The sequence below is a fragment of the Protomyctophum bolini genome, assembly GCF_963924005.1.
Source record: "Protomyctophum bolini genome assembly, chromosome: 18".
NCBI lineage: Eukaryota > Metazoa > Chordata > Actinopteri > Myctophiformes > Myctophidae > Protomyctophum > Protomyctophum bolini.
In genome coordinates this window covers 10,822,269-10,848,698 of record NC_137879.1, presented here as the reverse complement: position 1 = coordinate 10,848,698, position 26,430 = coordinate 10,822,269, and the positions used below count along the sequence as shown (strand labels likewise).

General features: G+C 44.9%; 1 protein-coding gene across 4 annotated transcripts in view; it reads left to right on the top strand.

Moving 5' to 3' along the window:
- LOC308332528 (zinc finger MIZ domain-containing protein 1-like) overlaps window positions 1-26,430 on the top strand; it is a 213,202-nt gene that overhangs the window by 86,220 nt on the left and 100,552 nt on the right. For 3 of the 4 annotated variants that reach the window (XM_080788478.1, XM_080788475.1, XM_080788476.1), the window contains exon 3: window positions 18,574-18,629. The gene's annotated coding sequence lies outside the window, so the exon portion shown is untranslated. Of the gene's footprint in view, window positions 1-8,542; window positions 8,643-18,573; window positions 18,630-26,430 lie in introns of those variants that run through there. The other variant, XM_080788477.1, reaches the window with a different exon arrangement.

The window sequence follows — 26,430 nt, the reverse complement described above, 5'->3', positions numbered from 1 at the left end:
AAACCTGGCCGAAAATGGAAAATATGTCCTGAGCCACTGTTTGTGCTGCAGCAGCAGCGCTCCTAGAGGCCGCAGGCTGCGTTGCAGATCGATGGCGGTCAGTGGAGAGCCACTGTATCTGTTTCTGCCGTGTCCGCAGAGTCGCTCCCGTGCCAAAGGTCGCGACCCCGGCCAGAGGTCACCTCTCCAGCCGGCCAGTAGTTGGCCAGCTGACCCCTTGCTCCTTGCGGGCTGACCGTGGCCCCCTCAAGTGAACAGAGTATTTCTATATTGGGGTCTATACTTCCACCACTGCCCGCCCAGTGGTGGAAAGTAACTAAGTACTGTACTTATAAGTACTGTACTTATAAGTACAATTTGGGGGCATTTATTTAGTACTTTACTGGAGTATTTCCAATTTTCAGTACTTTTACTTCTACTACATCACTTTGTAGATTGTGTAGAGATTGAAGATAGTCTGCTATAGGCCTATTATTACTATATTGCAGTATTGGTACTTTTACTTTCTACACATTTAGACCTGAGGCCGATTCTAAGACAAATGGCACGTTAGGCTAGGCTATACGGTAGCTTGTGGTCGCGTTAGCTGGCGGCGGGGGGGGGCTCGTGTTTGGGTTGCGTGCGCAGCGGGAGCGTACGAGTTGAGCTGCCTTTGTTTTGGGCATTAAAAAACGAGCGAGGGAGGGCCCCGGGCGGGGCCGGGCCGGCCCTAATAATAATAATAAAACTAAAAACAGAATAATTTCCAGACAAAAGCACTGGTCTGCGTCTGATGTGCAGCTCGAGCATTAAACTTGTGCAGAGTATTACTTGATCCTATCGATCGCCCCGGTACTCTCCAGCCGGCGAGAGAGAGAGAGGGCAGTGTGCAAAATCAATGCTTTATTTTCTCCTAGGCTACCCTTGTTCATGCTTGTTTTTATGTCGATGAAAAGGGGAGAGAGAGAGAGCGAGAATCCATTTCTCTCCATAATATTCCTTCTCTCCATTGACTGCAATTAATTATTTGGGGCAAAAGACCCCCTTGTTCTGCGTTATGTGTCTGATCAGATGTTGCTGCATCCCCCCCCCCCCTTATCTATCTGTATCTGTGTCTCATTGTTCACAACACCACAACGGGATGGATTCACCTTTTATGTTGCTCTGTCTGTGGTGGCTGGCCGGGTGGGTGATGTCATGTTGTTTGTTACTGGAGTTGCATGGTCAGGTGGACTCAATATCACTTTGCCATCTGCATGGGAGGAGTGATGCAGACTAGAGGAGTGATGCAGACTAGAGGAGTGATGCAGACTAGAGGAGTCACACCTTTTCATCTGCATGGTAGGAGTGATGCAGACTAGAGGAGTGATGCAGACTAGAGGAGTGATGCAGACTAGAGGAGTGATGCAGACTAGAGGAGTGATGCAGACTAGAGGAGTCACACCTTTTCATCTGCATGGGAGGAGTGATGCAGACTAGAGGAGTGATGCAGACTAGAGGAGTGATGCAGACTAGAGGAGTCACACCTTTTCATCTGCATGGGAGGAGTGATGCAGACTAGAGGAGTGATGCAGACTAGAGGAGTCACACCTTTTCATCTGCATGGGAGGAGTGATGCAGACTAGAGGAGTGATGCAGACTAGAGGAGTCACACCTTTTCATCTGCATGGGAGGAGTGATGCAGACTAGAGGAGTGACGCAGACTAGAGGAGTGATGCAGACTAGAGGAGTGATGCAGACTAGAGGAGTGACGCAGACTAGAGGAGTGATTCAGACTAGAGGAGTGATGCAGACTAGAGGAGTGATGCAGACTAGAGGAGTGATGCAGACTAGAGGAGTGATGCAGACTAGAGGAGTGACGCAGACTAGAGGAGTGACGCAGACTAGAGGAGTGATGCAGACTAGAGGAGTGATGCAGACTAGAGGAGTGATGCAGACTAGAGGAGTGATGCAGACTAGAGGAGTGATGCAGACTAGAGGAGTGACGCAGACTAGAGGAGTGACGCAGACTAGAGGAGTGAGTCAGACTAGAGGAGTGATGCAGACTAGAGGAGTGATGCAGACTAGAGGAGTGATGCAGACTAGAGGAGTGATGCAGACTAGAGGAATGATTCAGACTAGAGGAGTGATGCAGACTAGAGGAGTGATGCAGACTAGAGGAGTGATTCAGACTAGAGGAGTGATGCAGACTAGAGGAGTGATGCAGACTAGAGGAGTGATGCAGACTAGAGGAGTGATTCAGACTAGAGGAGTGATGCAGACTAGAGGAGTGATGCAGACTAGAGGAGTGATGCAGACTAGAGGAGTGATGCAGACTAGAGGAATGATTCAGACTAGAGGAGTGATTCAGACTAGAGGAGTGATGCAGACTAGAGGAGTGATGCAGACTAGAGGAGTGATGCAGACTAGAGGAGTGATTCAGACTAGAGGAGTGATGCAGACTAGAGGAGTGATGCAGACTAGAGGAGTGATGCAGACTAGAGGAGTGATGCAGACTAGAGGAGTGATGCAGACTAGAGGAGTGATGCAGACTAGAGGAGTGATTCAGACTATAGGAGTGATGCAGACTAGAGGAGTGATGCAGACTAGAGGAGTGATGCAGACTAGAGGAGTGATTCAGACTATAGGAGTGATGCAGACTAGAGGAGTGATGCAGACTAGAGGAGTGATGCAGACTAGAGGAGTGATGCAGACTAGAGGAGTGATTCAGACTAGAGGAGTGATGCAGACTAGAGGAGTGATGCAGACTAGAGGAGTGATTCAGACTAGAGGAGTGATGCAGACTAGAGGAGTGATTCAGACTAGAGGAGTGATGCAGACTAGAGGAGTGATGCAGACTAGAGGAGTGATGCAGACTAGAGGAGTGATGCAGACTAGAGGAGTGATGCAGACTAGAGGAGTGATGCAGACTAGAGGAGTGATGCAGACTAGAGGAGTGACGCAGACTAGAGGAGTGACGCAGACTAGAGGAGTGACGCAGACTAGAGGAGTGACGCAGACTAGAGGAGTGATGCAGACTAGAGGAGTGATGCAGACTAGAGGAGTGATGCAGACTAGAGGAGTGATGCAGACTAGAGGAGTGATGCAGACTAGAGGAGTGATTCAGACTAGAGGAGTGATGCAGACTAGAGGAGTGATGCAGACTAGAGGAGTGATTCAGACTAGAGGAGTGATTCAGTCTAGAGGAGTGATGCAGACTAGAGGAGTCGCACCTTTTCACGGCTGCAACTATTGGCTGTTTCATTATCGATTTGGTACACTTTTGTACCACTTTAGAGGCAACGTTGAGAAGAAAAAGTATAAATAAGTAGTCAGATCTGGGAGCTTGTAGATCGGCAATTTCCGATATCCGCGATACGACAGACCACAGTATCCACTATCCAGGGTGTGTGGGTTTGTCTGCGTTTGCATTGACACATTCCATGTCGGCGCTGTCAGGCTCCCTGCATTGCGGTCCCATGTACTGTACTGTACGCCACAGCTTGCCAAAGCATTTAACCCATTTAGGCCTGACGTTGACATTTAAAAAATGTCTTCTTCCGGTAAATCATGACAGTTTTCTGAAATACGTTTTCTGAAATACAGAAAAATGTTTCTGCATCAGTGGTGCTCAATATTTCATGTCAAGGACCCCAACAATTATATGTAATTGGCCACCGACCCCCATCTGAAAATATGTTATCCCATGGAACCCCGCAGAAGCAAAGATTTGAGTTAATAACGTTCGCTCTGAAAGAATGTATATTCAAAGATTTGTGCCGCATTTTCACGATTTTTCTAAAATAGCAGACCTACAAGCTCGTAGCGCGGCACTCGGTGCCGCGCTATGAGCTTGTAGATCTGCTATTTTTCAATAGCAAAATTATAACATAATGCTTAAAACACCAAAAGTTGTTAAAGGGCTTGTTGTGTCTTGGGCTTGCGTGTTGCCTCGGCCATGTTTGGCGTGAAGTGGTGATGGATCAGTGGTCGACCTATACCGACCGGGCCGACACAAAAGATCCCAGAGATTTAGATCCCATTAAATTGAGGTCTGTCCGTGGGCCTAATAAATAATGTAAAAACTGAGGGTCCTTTAAAAATGAAAATGGTTGAAAATCACTGCTGGAACCATGAAAATCTTCCCATAGTCCTTTGGAATATGTATTTTCAAACGGGGGTCCGCGGGCAAATAAGTATTCATCCAGGGGTCCTTGACATGAAAAAGGTTTGAGAACCACTGTTACAGTACACACATACACACACACACACAGTGATGGCTGCACTCACGAGGAGCCATTGTGTTCACCCCTACCCCACCCCCGGTGAAGGTTAACTGTCTTTCTCTGTGTGTGTGTGTGTGTGTGTGTGTGTGTGTGTGTGTGTGTGTGTGTGTGTGTGTGTGTGTGTGTGTGTGTGTGTGTGTGTGGGGGGGGGGGCAGGAAGCGTTAGCTGCCCTCCCCTGCACTTTTCCCACCCACAGCCCTCTTGCCAAGCCTTGGACGTGAACAATCCTCTGCCTGTGGTATGAGAGGCAGGGACAGGGAGGAAGGGAGGGTCAGTCATGGCGCTGCTGGAGGAACTATTCACATTTTCCCCCCTTTTTTGTTTTTACTTGAGTAAACCTAACAATCCCACAATGTCGAAAGTATACTCGAGTAAAAAAGAAAAAGTTGTGTATTCGTACTTGAGTAAAAGTACAAAAGTATTGGCGTCAAAATATACTTATAGGCCATCTGCAAAAAGCTCACCAAGCGTCGCAACGCGATGCGCTGTGAGCTTGCGTGGTGCTGTAGATCTGTTATTTTCAAATACCCATGGTGTAAAACAGAGCTTAGTAGATTTGTGTACTCTATGTATTCTAAATCCGCTTGAACTAGTCAATTCAAAGGAGCTTTATTGGCATGGGAAAACACACGTTTACATTGCCAAAACAAGTGGCTATAAAAAGCTATATATTTCCAAATAGCCACATTGTAAAATAGAGCTTAGTAGATCTGCTGTGTAGGCCTACTGGATACTACATACTACAGTAGATCTGCTGTGTAGGCCTACTGGATGTGTTCTACATCGGCTACAACTGGCAACCAGTAACTGAAGCTGTCGAAGATAATACAAAATCACACCTGTGTGAACTGAGCGGTGCAGGCTGCTTAGAAACACTGCTGCATGCTGGCTGCAGTTTTAGGCTCCGGTCACACATAAAAGACGCCTGCTCTCTCGCTGTTCTGGGGGGAGATTGGCAGAACAGCTCGCAGTTCATTTTCAATGGTGGTTTTGACGAGACAGAATTGCTCCATGGGGGGGAGGAGGGCAGAAGACAGCCATGGACGTCGAAAACATGTGACTCCCATTGACTGCCTTTTATGTGTGACCCTTTTAGGCTGCTCAACAGCGCCACTTTAGGTCGCCCAGTGGTATTGTAGCTATTCGTACTCCAAACAAGACATTACATACTGACATACACATGAAGCGGTTATAGGCACCACTCAATAAATAATAGTTGAGTACAGTGGAGTGTTTGAGAACAGAACAATCCTGTGCCTGTGGCTTAGGGTCGGGGAGAGACAGACAGGAAAGGGAGGGTCGGAGCCAGCCAGGGAGGTGGGGGAGGGAGGGAGGGAGGCAGACAGACAGAGAGGGAGGGAGACAGGCAGGCAGGCAGGCAGACAGACAGACAGACAGGGAGACAGACAGGCAGAGAGGGAGGGAGACAGACAGGCAGGAAAAGTGGAAAGAAAGTATAGACTTCCAGAAGTCAGAGTAGTGGCAGTGATATAATTTGACAACTAGACATAGTGAGGAAATATTTCCTGGAGAAATGGGTGTTTTGTGGTTATAGGATTAGGCTCTTATACAGCTTAGCTTTAAGTTATGACTGATTCACGCGTTGCATGCCAGTGCCAGTGTGCATGCCGGTGTCGTAAATAACTGATCTACAAGTTAACCCATTCTGACCCGAGATCAGATTCTAAAAATGTCAGTCGCTCTTCGATTTTTCAAAAATAGCAGACCTACAAGCTCGTAGAGCGCCACTCAGTGGCGCGCTATGAGCTTGTAGATCTTCTATTTTTCAATAGCTAAAGCATAACACGATGCTAACCCCAAAATGGGTTCCCGTTCAGAATGGGTTAACACCTTGTGATTTTCAGCTTTAGCGGATAAAGGGTTAGAAATGGCATTTGATCAAAAATGGCATTCATAAAATCACAATGCGTCACATGATCGCATTGAAATGTATATAGAAGTGCACAATGTATGTTTTGTAATATTAATCAACATCTACAAAGTACAAAGTAACCGGTAACCTAAAACTAAGCTTTTCAAATACGACCTACAATATTTGGATCTGAGATGTATAGAAGTAAAAGTATTGGAAATTGGTCATACTCAAGTAAAGTGTAAAAAAAAATACCTCAAAAGTACAGTACTTAAGTAAATGTACTTAGTTACTTTACACCACTGGTGTGTGTGTGTGTGTGTGTGTGTGTGTGTGTGTGTGTGTGTGTGTGTGTGTGTGTGTGTGTGTGTGTGTGTGTGTGTGTGTGTGTGTGTGTGTGTGTGTGTGTGTGTGTGTGTGTGTGTGTGTGTGTGTGTGTGTGTGTGTGTGTGTGTGTGTGTGTGTGTGTGGAGATAAGTTCTGCAGGGCAACATCAGGGCTCTTATGTTATGCAACTGTTCTGTTTTTGTTTTCCCAGCCATGCAAGTTTTGATCCAGATCGTATGAAGCATAATGCTAAATGCTGAACTTTCTGTTCACACGCATCGCACACACACACACACACACACACACACACACACACACACACACACACACACGCACACACAGACACACACGCACACACACACACACACACACACACACAGGGTTTGTCCCCATCACACCCAAAAACAGGCTCCATTTAAGGTATTTTTCCTGCAAAACGTATTTGAAAAGTGGCCAGAAAAAGTAATGCTTTGGTTGGTTCAAGTTACGCACGCACGCCACGCACACATGCCTCGCATGCACAGACACACACACACACACACACACACACACACACACACACACACACACACGTCTGTGGAATTAATCTAAAAAATATCCATACACAGAGACACAGAATAGATTCATCAAGTTGTGCACGCACACACACACACACACACACACACACACACAGCAGAGTGCTTGTGCACGCACCACAGCTTCATATCAAATCAACGGTTGCATCTTTGTTAAATTGTCCAGGAAATAGTTTGCGGTGCTTTGATAAGGCAGGTGTTTATATGGTAATAAGATGTGGGTGTGGGGTGGGGGGGTGGAACCCATGAAGTCATCAGGGTGTTATATGAGAACAAATGGAGCTCATCTCCTTCTCAACCAGCGGTACAAACGGACCCTTAGGGGTACAAACGGACCCTTAGGGGTCCAAACGGACCCTTAGGGGTCTGTTAACTCATCTCCTTCTCAACCAGGGCTCCAAACGGACCCTTAGGGGTCTGTTAACTCATCTCCTTCTCAACCAGGGCTCCAAACGGACCCTTAGGGGTCCAAACGGACCCTTAGGGGTCTGTTAACTCATCTCCTTCTCAACCAGGGCTCCAAACGGACCCTTAGGGGTCTGTTAACTCATCTCCTTCTCAACCAGGGCTACAAACGGACCCTTAGTTAAGTGTTAACTCTTGAGAGTGTACATTTGGAACCTGTTTTGTAAATTATTTGTAATCTTTGTGACCCCAATCTATGCGCTGTAAAATTGTCAGCGTTGATTTCATTACATTTATGGGGGGCCTAATGCATAACGTTTTGAGAACCAATAAAATAGAAGCGAGCTGAAGAGAGGCCATTATATGGCCCCGCCCCCTGTACGAATACAATACAATACTCTGGTTTTCTGTGGGCAGAGATACGAACACAGATCTACCAACTGGTAACGTGTCACGCTGCGATGTTCTGTGACTTTGTAGCTCTGGCGAAGAGATCTGGTGTAGACAAACAAACTCAACAACTTGTTCTACTATAGCTGAGCATAGAGAGTGGTTAAGATCAGTGTGTAAACTAACTCAGCACATTTACTCAAATACTGTAGCATTTTTGAGGAAGTTTTTCCAATTTCCAATTTCCATATTATTACAAAACATTATACCACTTAAAATTGCCGATCTACAAGCTCACTACACCTTATAGATCTGCTATTTTCAAAAGAAAAACCTGTGAAATGGAACATTCTGCACAACGAGTACTTTCTACTTCGAGTACATTTTGAATTCTGGACTTTTATACTTGTAACCGAGTATATACATCTACGTACATTGCAGTATTGATACTTTTACTTTAGTAAAACATAGGAGTACTTTTTTCCACCACTGGCTATAAGATGTAACTCGACCTTGCGTTTGGCTTCAGGAGAAGAAATGCCCTGTCATGATGCCGCTCGCCTCTCACATCCTCCTCATCCAAGGACACACGAGGCGGACAGTCTCTTCACAAACATAAAATTAGTAGTGAAACGTTTTCTCTGCCTCCTCTCTCTCTCTCTCTCTCTCTCTCTCTCTCTGATTGAGATGCAGCGCACAGAGCAAACAGACGGGCAGGCAGGACGAACAAAGATGTCTCTCCTCCACACACAGAGGTTGTCCTGCTATCTCATCTGATGGTGACACGTCGTCGCTGTGCCTGCCACAAAGACAGCCTGTCTCTGTTGGTAAATAAACACATGTAGACCTGAGACCATTATGGGGCTGTATTTTGCGTGTCTTAACCCATTCTGACCTGAGATCAGATTCATACGAGGTTTCCACTGGACACACACTGGTCTGATGAACCCATTCTGACCTGAGATCAGATTCTAAAAATGTCAGTCGTTCTTCGATTTTTCAAAAATAGCAGACCTACAAGCTCGTAGCGCGCCACTCGGTGGCGCGCTATGAGCTTGTAGATCTGCTATTTTTCAATAGCTAAAGCATAACATGATGGTAATACCAAAATGGGTTCCCGTTCAGAATGGGTTAAGTACCAGGTCTTATTCCCTAACTTGAGTAAACTAAAGACCTGGAGGCGTGGTCAATGCTCTTTGGCCACTCAGAATAGCCAAATGCCATTGATCACGCCTCCAGGTCTTTAGTTTACTCAAGTTAGGGAATAAGACTTGGTACTTAAGACACGCAAAATACAGCCCATTGACTCTACAAAATGTCTCCTAAATCACCACAGCTTTCTGAAAAGTCTATGTTTTCGCTGTCGGTGTTTCTCAGACTATTTCATGTCAAGGATCCCACAAATGTATTTTTGGCCGCGGACCGCTATATCTGAAAATATGTGGTTCCAGGGAAGATCTATAGCTGCAAAGATATGAGTAAAATATGATCGTTGTGAAAGAACATATATTCCAACATTTGCGCCACATTTTTGCAATTACATTTTTTTGCAGATCTTCAAGCTACGAGCTTGAAGATCTGCTATTTTTTAACAGCTAAAGTAAAAAAAAAAATGGTTAAAGTGGTTAAAAGCTATATGGTGACACAGATGCGTCCTCAGGTCTAAATGGAATAATGAATAGGTCACACCTGGTGGTCTCTGTGAGGATGGCAGCCGCTTTCTTCTTCCCCTTCCGGGTGGGATGGGGGGGTGTGTGTGTGTGTGTGTGTGTGTGTGTGTGTGTGTGTGTGTGTGTGTGTGTGTGTGTGTGTGTGTGCGCGCGCATGCGCACGTGCAGTTGTTTTAATACTAGTGATGGCCGAGTGTCCCCACAAGTATATCTGAATTTGAGCATTAGACATTGTGAGGAGCATTTCTCTGGTCCTGGAAAATATTCAGGTTGGTGTTGGGATTAGAGCAGTGGTTTTCAACCTCAAGGTCTATTTGTTATTGTGGGCATTTTGAGCCACAGCCCACCATTTGATGAGATTTAGCCCAAAACTGTTGTTGTTGAATGCGATTCTGTCCACAATTCCATGCTGTATTGATGTGTGGTACCATTAGGAGAGATAACAGGCAAACATTGATCGGAAATAACAATGCTTCTAGTTTCTACATTCTCTAATTGTGTAGACTTCTTGTAAATTAAGTAATGCAGATCTTTAACAATAATTTCGATAGATCTATAAGGGTCCATTTGGTTTACCAACTCTACATCATTTAGCTGGGGACCACCTGGAACCCCCTCAAGGACCACTGGTTGAAAACCACTTGATTATAGACTATTAGAAGTTAGGTTTAGGGGCTGGGGTTAGAGTCTTCCTTATGTCATACTTCAGGTAGTTCAGTCAGTATAGGTGGGTGCAGTAAGTACATGGGAGCAGAGAGTGTTAGAGAGATGGGGGCTGAAAAAAGGGCAATTTTTGACAAACATTACAGATCTACAATCTCACAACCCACAGCGCTGCGACGCGTTGAGAGCTTGTAGATCAGCTATTTTCTCCGGAATGCGTCCTTCCGGCATGGCATGGAAAGGGGTGGCATGATGCATTTCTTTCACCACATAGTAAAATGCTGCATTCGTGGTCTGGAAAGGGCAGTTGTTTTACAGACGGGTAAAAGGGAAGGTGCTGAAGCCCCCTTTGATGTCTATGTGTGCACGCCCCTGCATGGGAGGGAGCTGATGGTAGGTGTTGTCGACAACAAGCCTCTCTCCAAACCTACTTAAAAACACCCTAATCGCCCAGCACGGAGTTCACCGTCCTTTCTATTAGTATCGCCCCGACGCCCAGGACAAAGTTTTGTCCAAAAGACGAAGTTTATTGATATGAAAACCGATCGCATCGCTCTACAGCCTGGGAGCGCCTGTTGTTCAATCCTCAAACAGTGAGACGTCATCGAAAATGTCCCCCCTCTGTTGAGCCGACGACAACGAAAATCTTAAAACGTTAATAACTCGCGATCTAAATCATCCCGTCTAATTATTTAAAAAAATATCCTGTGTTTGACGGTCCTCCGCTGTCCAGTCGCTAGTCGCGATAGATTGATTCTTACCTCCCGTTGTTGTCGATCACATCTGGAACAACACCCGGTCCGTCGGTATAAGTGCTCCGTTGCTATAAATCAACTGGGCGCTATAGTTTTATGGATTAAATAACCCCGGGCAATTAAAGTGTTTTAATAACTTCCTTACTGAGCACAGTGATGTCACTCAAAAGAATAGCTGATCTTCAAGCGTGCAAGCGTGTTACACTGCAACGTGTTGTGAGGTTGTGGATTGGCTATGCGTGTGTGCGTGCATGTGTGCATGTGTGCGTGCGCGCGTGTGCTGTGTACATTCATCAGAATTCTCCTGCAGTCTCCACTTTTGTGTTTTCTTTAACCTCTAGCCATAGAGTGTCCTCTTGTGTCAAACTCACCAAAGTGCTTTAACTGCGTCTGTGCAGATGTATTATGTGTGTGTGTGTGTGTGTGTGTGTGTGTGTGTGTGTGTCTGCGTGCGTGCGTGCGCTTGTGTGTGCGTGCGCATACAGTGTGTACCATTGACTTTGAAATGCGACGGTGAACTTGTAAGCTGCGTTGGCTAAAGTCTTCTGTTGAATAAGACTACATAAAAAAGCCACTATGCAAGCTAACAAATTTAATGGCTTAAAATGTCATCGGCAGCTTAAGATGAAGTGTCCTTTTTTATGCTTCTAAAAGGGTTCCCGGTAATACTGAGTTCAGGGTTATCCGCCACCATGTCCCTCGTCAGGATGTGTGATTTCTCTAGTGTCTCGTTCCTTTAGTGCATCGTGTGCAGTCCTTCTCAAAGTGGGGTCCAGAGACCCCTATAACGGGGTTCTAAATGTACCCCGCCGCAATAGATCTATAACTCTGAGAGGTGTGCCCATGGCACCAAATGGACCCTTATTACGGGTCTACGTACGCGGTCCCCTTGCGGCTCCATTTGCACACTCTCAGAGTTGAGGCTCATATACAGTACACACAGTATACTCCAGGGTGAAGTGATAGGTTATCACCACAAACTGGAGTATGTATAAGCCTTTATGGGGGTCCTTGGAAATTGGAATAATTTCCGTTGAGTTTTTTTAGAACCACTTAATTCAGTGCCATAAAATCCACAAATGGGTAGAAGCTAATTCAATATTATATGTGCGAGCACAACGAAAATATCGTGCGCATGACATACAGTACACCAAAAACAAAAAGGCAAATTGAGATGTAATGCATCACCGGGCGTGCATTGCCACCATCTCTTTTCTGTCAAGAATACATGTCTGATTAAAATGACACGCGGCGTATTGAGCTACAGTGTACCAATTAGAACAGTTCTCCATAAAAGAACAGATTAAAAGGAGAGAAAAAAGGTCCCGGTGCTTTTAGTACTGCTAACAATCAGCATTAATGACTTGCTGCTGCTGTTGTGAGATGAAGGAAAAGAAGCTCCTCACACTTTATTTCTCAAATTTATAACGCTGCATTTTGACACGACAAAACATTTGAGGAGCTAAAAAATGGCTCTAAAAACGGCTGAAAATGTTCCTATGTATTAAAAAGTTTCAGTTCATTTTATATGAGAAGACATGCTGCTACATGTACAGTATAGGTGCTACCTGCACTTACAGTATGTTACCTTTCTCTCTTTTCTTAAATGCATTTAATGGACATTTTGTTACCGTGAGTTTGTGTGTTTACTGTATTTATTATGTCACACCAAAAATGTAAATCTTTACTTAACCCATTTTGGGGCGGGAACCCCTTTTGGTGTTCTACGAGCTTTATGACGAGCTTGTAGGTCTGCTATTTTTGAAAAATCGAAGAACGACTGACATTTTTTTTAGAATCTGATCTCAGGTCAGAATGGGTTAATCAGACCAGTGTGTGTCCAGTGGGGAAACCTCGTATGAATCTGATCTTAGGTCAGAATGGGTTAATGAAGCACATGTCGGCGAACAGAAAGCAGAGTATAGGCGCAGCGTTCAGGGGTCTTCAACGTGGCTCAGGACCCCCAAGGGAGAGAGAGAGAGAGAGTGTTGCAGATCTGTTTTTCTAGATTCATAGATATGTTTGACAGCGACTATCGTCGTGTTCTGTTGGATTCACGTTAACGTTGCCGCAGTTAATTAAAGCTACTATAAGCAATAATATGTCAACATTTTAATGAACTTATTTTTTTTGTATTCAGACAGCCAGCAATGGGTAGAACGCTCCCAGAAAAAGAATTAGTCTCTGTGACACACATCTAGGGGATCGCAATCTGCATTCAAATATTTTCAGAAAACTGTCAGGATGTAGAAGACATTTTTAGAATCTGATCTCAGGTCAAAATGGGTTAAAACGTATGTTGCTCCTATAATATCAGTTATTATCGCTCTCCTTGATCACTAATAAACGGAATCGACGCTGAGAAGATCCTCTGGGTCGATTCCCTAGTGCTTACACTCCTGACAGTCAGCATGTAATGACTGACTATGAGCCCAATTGGATTTTCTACCTTTCGCAGCCTTCCAGGAAATGCACTGCTCAGGTTTTCAGCACAGGGAACATTGTAAATCTAATTTAGCCATAATCCTGCTGCAACGCTGCCGTTGAAACCGCTGGGCCATATGGCTCAGAAGAAGTATACAGTAGGTTAGAAAGTGACTAAACCTACATTTACCCAAGCACTGCAATTATAAAGTACACTAATTATGCTGTACTTTAGCTTTGTTGTTTCAATACTTTACACGTTATTCACCGCTAAATATTGTATTTTTTGTTTTTTACTACTGTTAATTTATTTTACTAGTTACTTTGTAGGTTTAGATTATTATTACAAAACGTACGTTAACCAATTAAGGTTTTAGTTCCGTGAGTAGATCTGTTAGTTTTTGCCTGTAACACGGAGCATATTTATATTGTAGTATTTCTACGTTTCTTAAGTGAACTTCTTCCACCACGGCTCGGAAGACTTCGAGAGCACTGTTCAGGTGATAGTTTATTTATGGAACTTAAAGGACCAACTCTCAGGTAGCAGAGCAGAGCAGGGAGATGAGAAGGACCAACTCTCAGGTAGCAGAGCAGAGCAGGTAGATGCGATGCGAGCGGCTGAACCGTGGCTATCAGCCCTGCCGTGTTGGTGTTGCAGAGACTGCATGCGTCACACCGAGCGTTGATTCATGGAGTCATGAGGGTGTTTTTTATCTCTTTGTATAACGTCGCTGCATGTCGATGGGTGGAAACCAAGTAATGCTAATGGTGCTATTGCAGGCAACAGTGCAGCACTATCTCTCTCTCTGTTTCTGGCACAACAGCGCCCCTACTGGTACTTGTAGTCATATAGGACACATAGGTGAACACGGACATTGCTGTTCCTTGGAGTGGTTGCACCACTCAAAAAGGAACCTGTATGTACTGTATGTGTTCCACTGCAGTGCATGGTCCTACATATTCGTCATGTAACTACATGTAACATGATGCCAACATTGACTGTGGCGCTTTATCAGCAATATACTGTATATTTCTGAATCAATACTAATCATCTCATCATTGGCACAGGTGGGTTTAGTACCGAAACATGAGAAATCTCGTGACTGACACTGATCGAGCTAAAGTGGTTAAATTGACCGTGAAAGTATTTTAACTATTGTTTTGCTGTACCCCTGGGGGTCCCTGCCCGCGGACCCCACTTTGAGAACCAAATGTTGTCAGTGGACCAAATGTAGTCGTTATTTTGTTGTCACAAGCTCTTGTTGATAGCTATACTTTCCCCTCGGTTCAATATGTATAATGCCACACATACACCCTCAGCCACTTTATTTCACTGTCAGAATGTCTCAAGAAGAGCAAAAGGTTTGCCACAAAAAGTTTGACAGATGGAGATATGAGTGTTCCGCCCGCCCGCCCGCAGCGATATGAATCTGTGATGTGCACGGTGATCAGTGGAGCGATCGCTAGCTGCGTTCCTTTTCTCGTTGCTGCTGTTGCATCACGGCCCGCTGTGAAGTGGCATTGGGGGGCCGTTGCTTGTGTTTTCTTAAAGGTTATTCTGTTGTGTTGTCAGGGAGGAGGAGTGTGTTTGGATGTGTGGCAGAAGAGAACACAGTCTCCCCAGACTGTAAGTTCACTGCAGGGCTCTGTGGTATATAGCAGCAGGATTGAAGATATACGTATCTACTCACCATATGAATTCTACTGACAGACAGCAGTGACTGTGTATAGTGTGTTAAGTTCACTGCAGGGCTCTGTGGTATTGAAGATGTATACGCATACTCACCTTATGAATTCTGCTGACAGACAGCAGCGCCACACAGTCAATAACCTTTTGTAGCGACGCTGTGAGGCGGGAAACCTTCCACTGTAGTCACAAACTCTTGTTAATGCTTTGGCTCGGTTCAGTATTCATAAAAACCCACAGACAGACCGTTTTAACTTTCTGGAATTTCGTGCGACATTTCTTTGGACGACGAAAGTAGGGCGTTAATTTATGAAAATAACATATAACCCTGACATATGGAGATAGCATTATACCCTGACAGCAAGGCTTCAAAAGCTGCACTGTGTAGAAGAAAGAAAGAAAAAAAACTCCTGCTCATTTTACAAAGACAAACTCTCGTCATCGAAGAATTAGGGTACAACTGTCTGGGCTTTTCCTCGCGAGCCAACGGCTCACAACAAATTAAAGAGCAGCGAATGTTTACTGGGCTGTGGAGGAGAGTGGGAAGTAGGAACAACACCATGTTTCCTGTCTGGTGATTTGTTAAAAAAGAAAAAAAAACCCTCCTTGAATTAATTTTGTTCTGGAAAGCTGCCTGGCTGCTGCTTTGCAGGGACTTTTTCACTCTGTAAACACTGGAAAAGGAGACCCCGTAGATTCTGGCCCCCGCTCTCACTCCTTTCCATTATTTCCATTGTACTGCGTGCATGCGTGCGTTCACTGCACTACTGCACTGCACTGCACTGCACTGCACTGCACTGCACTGCACTGCACTGCACACAAATATTGGAAGTGTAATTATTACGCAAGTTTACTACACTTTTGAGATACTTTACTAGGAGTATTTCCATTTTGTGAAAGTTCTACTCCGCTACATCTTGGAGCCAAATGTGTACTTTTTTAACACGACTGCGATTATTGGACAGCTTTTTAGTTACTTGTCATGACTCATTTCTTTAGGTCATTAACATGCATTAACCACATTTTATACTTTGGCACTGTGAGTATATTTTGAGGCAAGTACTTTTACTCAAGTAAAACTCAAGTTTTACTTTTAATACATAAAAACAATGCATTTTAATGCACAGAACACACAGAGAAGGTGTCCCCATTCACGTGCACTTTATTGTGTATAATATTGATGTGTGTGTGCTGTGCATATGATTGTGCGAATGTGCGTGCAGCGTTGTACGTGTCAGGTGCCTGTGTGTGTGTTATTTGTTTAAAAAAGTGTTTGGCTCCGACAGCCATTAGACCGATAACCTACCTCTATCCCTAGCCTAACCTACCTCTATCCCTAACCTAACCCTAACCTACCTCTATCCCTAACCTAACCCTAACCCTAACCTACCTCTATCCCTAACCTAACCCTAACCGCAAGCAGCTCATGTCCGACCATTGTTCCTGCAATGCTCCGTCAGAATTTACGTTGGGATCCCGTTTAGAAAGATAAACCCTAGCTGTCCTATAGAGCATGCAATGATAGAAATAGAATGTGTGTTATGTATGTGCGATCGGATATGAATGGCATATCAGGATATGAATGGCATTTACATGTATGTATGTATATTTATTTTTTAACACTGTAGGTTCAGTGCACTATAGTTACTTACTTTTGTTGTGCGATCGAGATAGCAGTATTTGTATAGCTTGAGGTGATATTTCTGTTCTTTTAATTATTCTTCAGGTAACATCATGTATTCTGCAGAGACCAACTAGAACAAGAGGAATATAACAATAATGAAAATAGTCAAATACTAATAAAAAATAAACGTTGCTTGTTGTTGAACACGGTATTGAATTACGACTCGTGTCGGCTTATATGGTGGTGGTCCTCAGAGTGTAGGACACAGCAGGGGTCCAGCCAGAGGGTTGGTTTGGTTGTTGCATCACAATCGGTTCATATTGACCACTTTAACCACGTTAAGCCTATTTCATTGCACTTCAGCTATTCAAACACAGCCCGATCGGCAAGCTCACGACAGCACCTTGGACATTTTCAAAACGCAAAACAAATCTCACGACATTTCTTTCAAAAAATCCTGAAAGAAATATGTGAAAAAACAACAATGGAATGATTATGTTATGGATATGTCTTAAGTGACTTGACGTGGCGATGTTTGAGAAGTGTAACCGTCGTGAATCATGTGTCACAAGAGGGAAAACACTACCATTGAGTGTGTTAATGAAACGGTTAAGATGGACGCTCCTCCGTATCGCTTCCTTCAACAGAAAGAGAGAGAGAGGGAGAAAAAAGCGCTCCTCATCTAAATGGAAAACACATTGTCTTCATTATTTGCAAGTGGTGAATGAAGGCAGTTGCCATGGTTACCCCCATCAGAGGCTGAAGCCGGGGCTGCCTGTGAGGGGGGGGGGGGGGGGGGGAGCAACGTCTGGCTCGGGGACCACCAGGTGTGTGTGTGTGTGTGTGTGTGTGTGTGTGTGTGTGTGTGTGTGTGTGAGAGTGGGGGGGAGGTGGATGCTTATGCACGGGTCTGTAACTCTGAGAGGGTACAAATGGAAGCAAATGGACCCTTCCTGGTCTGCACTGTAACTCTGAGAGGGTACTGATGGAAGCAAATGGACCCTTCCTGGTCTATACAGCGGGTCCATTTGGTTCCATTGTATACACTCTCCGAGTTGACAGAATGGACACTGAGGGGGGTCCCATGCAGAGATTACAATTAAATGGTATCAAATGGGGGTCTACTCTACAGTGGCCTAAATGAATCCATTCCAAACTGGGGGTTCCTTGAAATCCCAAAACGGTCGATAATCTCTGGGCTCATAGAGGAGCAAAGTGGCTCCTAATGGTGAGATGGTACTTAATGTCTCTCTCTCTCTCTCTCTCTCTCTCTCTCTTTCTGTCTGAGGGCTTTATTAGTGCTGGCATTTCCGTGTTAGCCAAACACAGTATAGCGGTTAAACAAGCCATCCGTTTCCTATCAGTATGTTGTGGCTACACAACATACTCATTTTAATGAAATGAGATGAATCATGCGCACGTTACGCCCCATGCGCTGCCTGCACTGTGATGTCACGTTCATGAGACCATGCAGTCCACCATTCATTGTCAATGGAAGCCAGCGACATGACATTGCAAAGACGCGATGATGCATGTTACTGTACTGTATAGCTGCTTCAAATCTCCTCTCTGCATCGTTGCATCTGCCGGTCTAAACGCACCATTATGCATGCGTTCACATCACTGGCAGATGCAAAAGGTACAAAGCTATACAGTACACAGTGAGTTGAAACCAGCTCAACCTTTTTTTTTATAGCTTTGTAGCTTTTGCAGCATCTGCAAACGTCAGATGCATCTTTGCATCTTCACGTGGCTGACTTCCATCTGTCCGTGTGAACGCAGCTCATGTGTTATTGTGCAGCGCTGCTGAAGTGAATCCACTACGCCGCACTTCCACAGATTCACCTTTTCCCAGCTCGGACAACGCCAAGTTTGGATCATTAAGATTTGTCAAAACATATACTGATAAAACATTGTGTTGTTGTGTCTTTGTAGATCTCAAGAGGAGGGCTGTGGGCCATTCGGGAACCTGCCTACCAGTGACATCCTCGGTAAGCAGTTTTATTTTTTCATTTATTTATTTTGAGTGGTGCGCACCGCTCCTTCACATGGCTGTGTGTGTCTGTCTGTCCATATGGGTGTTTGGAGTAAGACCTTTGATCTTGCTGTTTAGACAGTACGACCTATTGACCCCTGCAGATGCCGGGCTATTCCTAGCTAAGCACGCACGCACGCATACACGCACACAGACACACACACACACACACACCCTTTAACTCCATTATTGCTCGCTAGGTGGTAGCATAAGCACATTAACGTATATGCCACCCGTCATTTCCGGGTTATCAGTGAGGTGGGGGCTGTTGTTGTGAGCACAGTGCTCCTTAGCATTAGCTCATAAACAGTTACATCTACGCAGCGATGTGAGACAAAGTCACAAATGACTGTGATTACGATCGTCGGAATGTGTGACAGTGTGACAGCGCTCGAAGCTTTAGAGATACAAGTCTTTGAATGTGTGACAGCGCTCGAAGCTTTAGAGATACAAGTCTTTGAAAATCCTGTGATGATGGAGGCTCAATGGAGCCCATAGACGGTGAGGACAGGCTCTCCATAGCAACTGGCCCATAGACGGTGAGGACAGGCTCTCCATAGCAACCGGAGCAATTACTGAAAGGTACATTTACGGTCGGCGCTTTCATATTATGAATTTTTACGGGGGTACGAACATGTACAGTACATATATACGTGACACCTTTGGTACCCTAGCCTATAGGGGGTACGATTATAATCGCAGAGAGTTAAGTGGCTATGTAAGAGCGGCGCAGAAACCTGCGACGGTCCGTGCGCACCAATCAAAATGCAGATGGTCTCCACGGCATGGCGTCCAGCCCCGGAGGATTGAGGCTGCATACTGAGCATGGCGGCGCGGCCCGCTCTGACCCACCGCCGCTTACGCTTTTAGAGAGAGAGAGAGAGAGGGCTGGGTCGCCGTGCTTAATTCAGTTCCATGTCTAAATATAGGTTAAATTACCTTTTAAAAATCCCACACAGAATTGCTCATTGCAGGACTCACTTTGGCTGCTGATAAGCATTAAATGCGACGCTTCGGGGGGAACCGGGGGCAAGGGGGGGGGGGGGAGAAGGTAGTGCGTTTTGGTGAGAGGGAATAAGACATTTCTAATAATAACAGGGGGGGGGGGGGGGGTCGCGTGGGGACCTCCAGTACGGTGTGATTCATGTCAGATAGTAATTGGTTCAGCTGATACAATGCCTCGGTGTTTGGACAGTGATGGAGGGGCGCCAAACAAATTACCACAGGGTTGACCTTTCTGGTGCATGGCCGCTGACCCCAGCCTAGCGCATGGGCTGCTGCACACACACGGGCACGCACACTCACACACACACTCACACACACACACACACACACTCACACACACACACACACACACACACCTTCAGAGCAGTGTTGATTATTTTGACAGCTAATTTTCACGTCGTTTTTTGAATATTGTGGGGAAGGCTTTTGCAGGAAAGTGTAGCAGATCACACACACACACGCGCGCACACACACACACACACACACACACACACACACACACACACACACACACACACACAATAACAGCAGACAGACAGAAAGTGGTTAATATGGCAGATTGTTGTGTCGTGTGACTGTGAGAAGGAAGTGGTGCAGGATGCACAGGCCAGGCATTACACGCTTGAATATGAATCATTTCTGGCTGTTTTGTTTTTTTTGTCCCTGTTGTTTATAGCGTAGAATAGATGCACCGCTGCCAGCGCTGAAGACAGATCAAAGAGTTGCACATTGCAGTGGACAGCGGTGTGTTTTCTTCTGGGGGGGGAGGAAAGGGCCTGTCTCCCCTTCTTTAATCCATTCTGAACGGGAACACATTTTGGTGTCAGCATCATGTTATGCTTTAGCTATTGAAAAATAGCAGATCTACAAGCCACCGAGTGGCCACCGAGTGGCGCGCTACGAGCTTGTAGGTCTGCTATTTTTGAAAAATCGAAGAACGACTGACATTTTTAGAATCTGATCTCAGATCAGAATGGGTTAATCAGACCAGTGTGTTGTCCAGTGGAAACCTCGTATGAATCTGATCTCAGGTCAGAATGGGTTAAACAGACCGCTCCTGCTTTGAACATACTGTACGGGGCTGTTGCTGTTGGCGCTCAGGCCTTTTGGAAATTAAAACATGATCCTTCTTTCCTGAACGAGTTTCTCTGCAAAGGACAGCCGTCTCAGAATGTGCACGGTTTATGTTTATTAGAGCCATATATATTTTTTTGGCCATGTCATTATCCGTGACACTTTCCCTTTTGGAGTTTTCAAAGAAATGGCAAAATATTGAAAACCTGCGTAACGGGACATTCTGCATAATGAGTATACTTTTAGTTTTAGTACTTTAAGTACTTTTTGATGCCAATACTTTTGTACTTTCACCCAAGTACATTTTTAATTACTATATATTGCAGTATTGTTACTTTTACTTGAGTAAAACAAATGTAGTACTTTTTCCACCACTTACCGCCTACCCATTGCATTGTTTTACACGGCGTGCTGCGTGCAGGTTGTGGAAGTATATATATTGATGCCAATACTCGCGTATACTCGTATACTTTTACTTTGACTTTGACTTTGACATCCACCCGTCCCTCCGTGGACAATAGATGGACTCACATTTGAATTCAAATCCTGCAGGAATCATCTGCAGTCATCTGGACGTCTCAAAACAGATGGCATTCAATATCACAACACAATCTGTATGGTAAAGAGGAGGCTGCTGTTGTTTGGCTGCAAGCGGCACATACTGGCGTGTGCGCGTGTGCGTGCGTGTGTGTGTGTGCGTGTGTGTGTGTGTGTGTGTGTGTGTGTGTGTGTGTGTGTGTGTGTGGGCGCTCATTGGGGCGTGTGTGAAATGTTTGTGTACATGTGTGCTGTGTCACTGACAGGGCAGCCACACACACACACACACACACACACACAGCCTCTCTGGCCATTGTGTAGGGAAGGCAGCAGCTTGCTTTCAATCCATTATTGACTAATCTCATTAGCTGAGGATCCTAACGCTGAATGAGCCAGAGAAACTGACTTCTCTCTGTCTCACTCGCACGCACACACACACACACACACACACACACACACACACACACACGCACGCTTGCTCAGATATTGAAGCCTTCTGCCGGGGAGAGGAGAGAGTCACTTGTAATTATAGACAGCGGTTTTGAAAGAAAAAAGTTATTTTTTTTATTGCCCTTAATTAATCATTTTAATTAAGTGACTGCCTATCTCCGCTTTCTACCCGATCAGCTAATTACACGTTCAGCACTTTGCAGTCGGATCTCTGTGTATACTGTATGTACCACGTACGTACGCACATACACACACACACATGCGCACGCACACACGCATGCCTGGCTGTGTCAGTGTCTGGTTCTCTCACTCACCTGTTTGTGAAGATGGGCTCCTTTTTTGCATATCATCTCTCCACTAACAATGTACATCCTGCAGCCACCCAAGACCGGATGCAAATTGTGTGTGTGTGTGTGTGTGTGTGTGTGTGTGTGTGTGTGTGTGTGTGTGTGTGTGTGTGTGTGTGTGTGTGTGCGTGTGCGTGTGCGTGTGCGTGTGCGTGTGCGTGTGCGTGTGCGTGTGCGTGTGCGTGTGCGACTGTGTGACTGTGTGACTGTGCGTGTGTGCGTGCGTGTAATTCACCCAGATGCTACATGGTAGCCGTTGACCATTGTGTTCAGGCGATAATGTTCGACCTCTTCAGTTCCGACGCCCCCTGGTGGTTTGATGTGCATCCAGCATCTCTGTGTCACTTTAGATCAGTGGTTTTCAACCCTTTTCATATCGAGGTCCATTATTTATTTAGCATTTGTTGTTGGAATAGATTTTGTCCACAATTCCATGCGTTTGGCAAAAGACGGAGAGGGCCACTATATTTCAACACTTACGACCAGAGGGCCACATTGCATATTATTGTCGTAGCAAAAATAGCAGATCTACAAGCTCAAAACGTGTCTCAGTGCGATGCGTTTTGAGTTTGTAGATCAGCTATTTTTGCTATATTTGAATTGAAATCCTGAATATTTATTTTGCTATTTTTTAATTGGAAATCCTGAAAAGTATGCATGCATTTTGCAAAATGCATTTTGTTATCGTTATGTTAACTTTATGAACTAAATACAAATACATTGGACATAAAAAAAAGTAAATCTCTGGAAGTACAAAACTACTGGCATCAAAATGCCAAAAGTAAAAGTACTCGTTCTGCAGAATGTTCCATTCCAAGTTTTCAAATGTATAAAAAATCTTTTGAAAATTGCAGATCTACAAGCTCTGTTGTAACTAAAGTTTTCAAATAGATGTAGTGGAGTAGAAGTGCAATATTTGTCTCTGAGATGTAGTGGAGTAGGAGTAAAAGTACTGGAAATTGGAAAGTAAAGTACAAATACCTCAACATTGTACTTAAGGCCATGGGTATGGTATGGTGCAGAGCTCTGGAGTCTATCACAGAGCAGAGGGAGAGAGAGCCTGGTCCACTGCAGAGAGAGAGAGAGAGAGAGAGAGAGATTCATGACCCAGCCATGAGGGAGAGAGAGCCTGGTCCACTGCAGAGAGAGAGAGGCAGCCTGTAGTAATTGCTGATGCTTCAGCACTCTGCAGAGGGGCTGAAACAAACAGGACCACATGGAATCTCTCAGCTTTTCCGCTTCTCACAACACTCACTTCCCCTTCTTTTTTCTCGCTCTTTTCTTGTTCTGATGGTGCGTGCGTGCGTGTGTGTGTGTGTGTGTGTGTGTGTGTGTGTGCGACTGTGCGTGCGTGCATGCATGCAAAGTGAGCCCCCAAATAATTGCCAAAAGACAAAGATTTTAATGATAACATAGCATTAATGTAAATAATTTAATTATAATAACCATAAGAATGTAAACACAACAAAAGTCATGGGATTCTTTCTTTAAAACCTTGAGAAAAATATTGTCATTCTCTGTGTGCTAATTAAAATGGGACTGCAGTCTGCATTGTTTATGTTCACCTGTCCAGCTACAGAAGCTCACCTCTCTGAGGGATGCTGTGTGACTGTGTGTGTATGTGCGTGCGTGTGTGTGTGTATGTGCGTGCGTGTGTGTATGTGCGTGCGTGCGTGCGGACCTTAGTGGGTGCCGACAGAGTCGTATAGCGCGACCACAGCAGCTTTACTGTAGCCCTACGAACGTAAACAATGAGAATGACCAGAAAGGGAACAACACACCGGGTGCTAATTTCAAAGGGCTTGTAAAAGTGTTTAACGAGGCAACCTGCTGGAGGTGTGTGCATATCAACCACACAGACCCTAACGAGGCAACCTGCTGGAGGTGTGTGCATATCAACCACACAGACCCTAACGGGGCAACCTCCTGGAGGTGTGTGCATCAACCACACAGACTGAACACCACCTCTCATAAGATGCAATGGAAAAGTTCTAACTGCACTCACGTGTAAAAAAATGCCCCATCGAACTTTCAGATGCTGTTTTTATCCCTAGTGTGGAGGAAGGATGATTAGGATTTTTATTGTGATCTCTCGCCCCTTGAAATATATAATCCTTTGGTTTCTGTTGTGTTTGAACAATAACAGCAATTCAAAACAGTCGTCCTCAAAACCACACCTCCAGGCGCTGTCATAAGAACGGGAGGTGCGCTCGTGGTCACGGCATATTTGTGCACGGCTGCACGCGCACCTGCAGCCCATCAAGTATAATCTATGCTTCGTCCCGTGAATGTGTCGCACACGCAGACCTCTACGCTCACAACAGTCGCATCCGCGATGCGATGTGAGCTTGTATATCAGCTGTTCTCTGTGCGCAATACTGTTGCGCTTTGAAGTATACAGTAAATGTCTCCTAGGGTGTATCTCACTGGCCAGCACACAAGAGAGATTGAATGAACTGAAACCAGCCCTCACCAAAACAACAGGTTTGGAGATCTGTTGGGAATTGATTACATGAAACAGTCACCCGTGCGCCCAGTCCCAATGTTTGCAAACAAATAATTGGTCTATTAGAATTCCAGTTAGTTTGCAGCCCTACCCAGTAGGTACCCACGCAGGGCACACACACACACACTATCTGTGATCTAGACTGCTTGGCCAGGTGAGATGTCGTGCTTTGAGCTTCAGTCAGTATCACATTTCAACAACAGTGTTCCTACCCAAACATGCACACACTGGTCTAAATGTCTCTATAGAAGAGCAGGGAAACCACCTCTGAGTCTGTCATGACCACTGCAGATGTAAGGAGACATATTGCATTAACATACTCTTACCTTACAGAAAGGTCAACGTAATGTTTTATTCACAAAAAGTTCCGGATTGCTTTAACATGCGTTTCCTTCATGTAATTGAGTTTAGTGCTTTCTTCTGTCAAGCAAAACATTATACTGTCTCTCACTGCAGGTGGAGTCAATTGTGTTTTTAATAATAGTTGCCAAGCTTCCAGTCCTAAGCAAGGACACACAAAAAGGACACGTGTGTGTGTGTGTGTGTGTGTGTGTGTGTGTGTGTGTGTGTGTGTGTGTGTGTGTGTGTGTGTGTGTGTGTGTGTGTGTGTGTGTGTGTGTGTGTGTGTGTGTGTGTGTGTGTGTGTGTGTGTGTGTGTGTGTGTGTGTGTGTGTGTGTGTGTGAGGGATGGGTCCGATTAATCGATAATAGTTAATAGGACCCGAAATCGATTATTAAAATGAATAATCGATAATCAGGTTTTTTTATTTAATATGATCTGTTGGAAAGGCAATATTGTCATCCAAACAGGACAGGGCTATAGGCCTATACCAAAGTGTGCCTGGGATGTGTCTGTGCAGCTGCATATAGGCTGGGGTTGCTATGGTGATCAATTGGCTCAACACTGGACCAGGGACCACCAGAGGTCCTTGAGGAGGTTCCAGGTGGTCTTCATCTAAAAGATGGAGTAATAGTAACCAATTATTAACTCTAAAAGATTTAAATTATTGTTAATCATCTATATTACTTATTTTCCTTGCTCTGAAAAGAGTTGAAACCAAGTGCATTATTGGTAAATAAAAAGTCCCCCCATGCATCCCCCAAACGATTAATCGTTAATATTGAATTATACTAATCGATTTTCATTTTGGACACATTTACACATCCCTGTTGCGTGCGTGCTTGCGTGTGTGTGTGTGTGCGTGCGTGAGTGCGTACTACATACATAGACATATGTGTGCATTTGACAGAGATTATGTTTGTGTTTCCTCTGCATGAAGGACGCGCGGCTCTTGACAGCTTCCAGTCTTCAATTGCGTAACACCTGCAAAGCCGCCTGCCCGGCTCTGTCCTTCTTAGCAATGCAATATTCATAAGGCGCTATTTTTAGCACGCCGCGTGTGATTATATAAAACAAGATACAGTACAGTCCCGCGAACATGTGACGAGTGTGACCTGCTTTGAATGCATGCGTTTTATTGGCGCTATACAGTACACATACATTAAGGAATGTAGTGTTGGGGGATAAGGTGGGGGGGGGGGTGAATGAACAGCATGTAATATTCAGGATGCCCGCGGTGTGAAAACACAAAACACGCAATAATCATAATACTACTGTGTGTACTGTTTGATGGAGGAGGACCCCGCTATGTCTATACTGCCCCCTCCTGGGGGAAAGTGTCCCTCCCCAGGCCAGTTATTGGCATTCTTCACGTGAGAGTGAAGAATTTAGCCTACTTACAACACCAACATAACGCATGCCCAACCATATCCCAAGAGCCTGTCGAATTAAAGTGGAAATAATGAACCTTGATATATGAAAAAAGGTTGAAAACCTC